The following is a 2,893-nucleotide window of genomic DNA, read 5'->3' as shown; positions in this document are numbered from 1 at the left end:
TGATTTAAGGGGTCCAGAGTGTCCAGATTGTGATGCATTTCACCTCCAAATGTGGGCATTTGCCTACATAATTAAACACACACACAGACTCAGCTGGGAAATGTTATTAACCCTTGTGAGGTGTTGATGTGTTTGTTACTCAGTGGTCTGGTGGACCCACCACCTTCTCCTTTAGCAGCTGTAGCCAGTCAGCAGCCAGTCCATGTTGTCCACCCTCACAGACACACACACAAATACACATATACACATATATAAACACACACACATACACAAACACATATACACACACAGACATACACACACACTAACAGCAGGCCCTGTAGGAGGAGACTAGAGTGAAGCACACAGCACCTGCCCACTTTTATTCCCCGCGGGTTCACCCAACACCACATGTGTAATATAAATGTGTGGGGGGTGAGCAGAGTGAAGACACTGAACATGTGTTATTTAATATGTTCTTCACAGAAAATGAGCGAAGGCCAAGAATCTGAGGTTGAAATAATAATAAATCACATCATTTTTTCTTTTGGTAAACATTGAAAATGGGTGCCACAGACCTGAACACCACACAAGGGTTAAGCAAGACGATAAATGATCAAAGGCTACTAACTTTGGATAATTAACACGGTTTGCCATCATAAAAGCAAAACAATTTGTTTACTTTGGCAAACATGTTAACTTGATGTTAAATAACTGATCCACATTAAGTTTGACTTTTAATGTGGAATAAAGGTGAAGGTGACTTTTTTCATATGGTAGATTTTAATTTTCATTCATAGTTTCACTACTGTTAGTTGGTTATAGCTGTTTGGTGAAGAAGAATAATAGAGATAATACAGTGATTGCCTTGCGAACAACTTCAGTAGAATTGCCTTTTCTGAAGCATACACACTTGGAAGGCAAGACATTTATAGTCTTGAACATTTATTCCAAAAAAAGGAGAAAAAAGAAGGAATGAAAAAGAGAATAATAAAACAATAAAGACAGAAAGAATTAAAGATCCAGGTAAAATGTTACAATGACTGTTGCAACAGTACTTTTATTGTGGTATCTCATGCCATCTACTGGAGAAGTGTCACAACTATCAACTCTACAAATGATATTTTTCAGTGATACGTCCAGAATTTAGACATATTAAAACAGGAGCAAAAGAAAAAAGAAAAATCACCTGAAAAGCAACGTCCTACAGCATGACCTAGTAGGAAAATATCAAAATGTTGAAAGTTTGGTAGGAGTGCCAGATAAAAGTACTACATGGCCAAAAGTATGTGGACATCCCTTCTAATTAGTGGGTTTGGCTATTGAAGTCACATCCATTGCTAACAGGTGTATACAATCAAGCACAGATCTATACTGTCTCCAAAGACCTACCTTCTTTGTAGAATGGGTCGTACTGAAGAGCCAAGTAACCTTTAAAGCGATGCCTTTTCATCTGGTCCGTTTGTCAAATGTCTGCCCTGCCAGAGCTGCCCCAGTCACCTGTCAGTGCTGTTACTGTGAAGAGGAAAGCTCAGTTGTCGGCTGCACAAGTTCACAGAGCAGGACTGCTGAGTGCTGTGCTCAGTTATAGCCCTCATCATCATCAACTCCAAACCACATCTGGAAGCAACGTCAGCGCAAGAACTGTTTGTTAGGAGCTTCATGGATGGTTTCTATAATGACCACAGTAGCAGAACAGCAGAACACAAGTCTAAGATCACTGTGCGCAATGAGAAGCATCAGCTGGAGGGGTGTCAAACATGGCACTACTGGACTAGAGCAGTGCAAATTTGTTTACTAGAGTGATGAATCATCCTTCACTATTTGGCACTCTGACAGATGAATTTGAGTTTGGTGGATGCATGAAAACAGAGCCTGAATGCAGAGTTTGGTGGAGGAGAAATAATTGTCTGGGATTTTTCATGGTTGTAGTTCCAAGGAGGGGAAAATTTGACGTTATATTATATTATATTTAAATTCCAAAGAAACTGTGTGATTCCAGTTTATGCCATGTTTGCTCACTTTATATCATTAGAATAGAAACATTTTATACAACAACAACAACAACAACAATAATAATAATAATAATAATAATAAATGCTTGTTTTCAAACATTTTGTCATATCAAAAAATCTTTGGTTTATTTAGAAACAGTTCTATTTTTTACTGGTATTATAAACTCAAAATAAAATTAGTTATTGTCAATAAATAGTTTCTATAAGTTATATTTAGTCTCTGTCCATCAAAGAAAATGTCTTAATTATTCAGATCAGAGCAAAGTTCATTGAGTTTTACACTGAACCACATATTGAACACTTCTAGGATTAAGCCTGTTAGTTTCATATATCTAGTTAATTGTCTATATTTCTAGGAAGTAGATGCACTATATTATAGTCAGACCAGCCCTGATGTCTAAGAGATCTGGATATAAAGACATTAGTTACATTACTGTAACACAAATAAACAGATTGTTGAACATTTGTGAGCAAATTGGAGACATTATATTTATTACAATCACCCAATGAAAGAGTTTCTGTCTAGAGACCCATTCAGTGACTGAGTAACACACTCAGCAATGTGCTCTACTGTACAGCTGAAGACACACAAAGCTTCCACATGTCCATGTTTATCCATAACAGTATTAAGTATTTTCTTGTTGGTAATGTGATCATCAAATACTGTTCATTTAAGAATCTGAACACTCACTTAGTAAAAATAGTCTTTAGTGATAAAACTGGTGCTGCTGTAGAGAAACACAGTAGGTAATGTGGCTTCATTTAAGATGGAGCTGATCAAGCTCTCTTTCAGTGGTTAATGATCCATAAATGCAGTTTATTAGTCTTAGGTTGCCAGATAATCTCACCTACCTACAGTCAGATCAATTAGTATGTGTGTTAACTTATTCTTCTTTTCA

General features: G+C 36.8%; 1 protein-coding gene across 2 annotated transcripts in view; it reads right to left on the bottom strand.

Moving 5' to 3' along the window:
- Positions 1-608: 608 nt before the first annotated feature.
- Positions 609-2,893, bottom strand: part of LOC118814485 (tripartite motif-containing protein 16-like) — an 8,650-nt gene continuing 6,365 nt past the window's right edge. Inside the window, exon 7 of one of the 2 annotated variants that reach the window (XR_005007723.1) lies at positions 609-1,494. The gene's annotated coding sequence lies outside the window, so the exon portion shown is untranslated. Of the gene's footprint in view, positions 1,495-1,557; positions 1,653-2,893 lie in introns of those variants that run through there. The other variant, XR_005007724.1, reaches the window with a different exon arrangement.

This window comes from Colossoma macropomum, unplaced genomic scaffold (assembly GCF_904425465.1).
Source record: "Colossoma macropomum unplaced genomic scaffold, Colossoma_macropomum, whole genome shotgun sequence".
Taxonomy (NCBI): Eukaryota; Metazoa; Chordata; class Actinopteri; order Characiformes; family Serrasalmidae; genus Colossoma; species Colossoma macropomum.
Note: the sequence above shows the minus strand (reverse complement) of the source record. Positions and strands in the feature narration are given on the sequence as shown.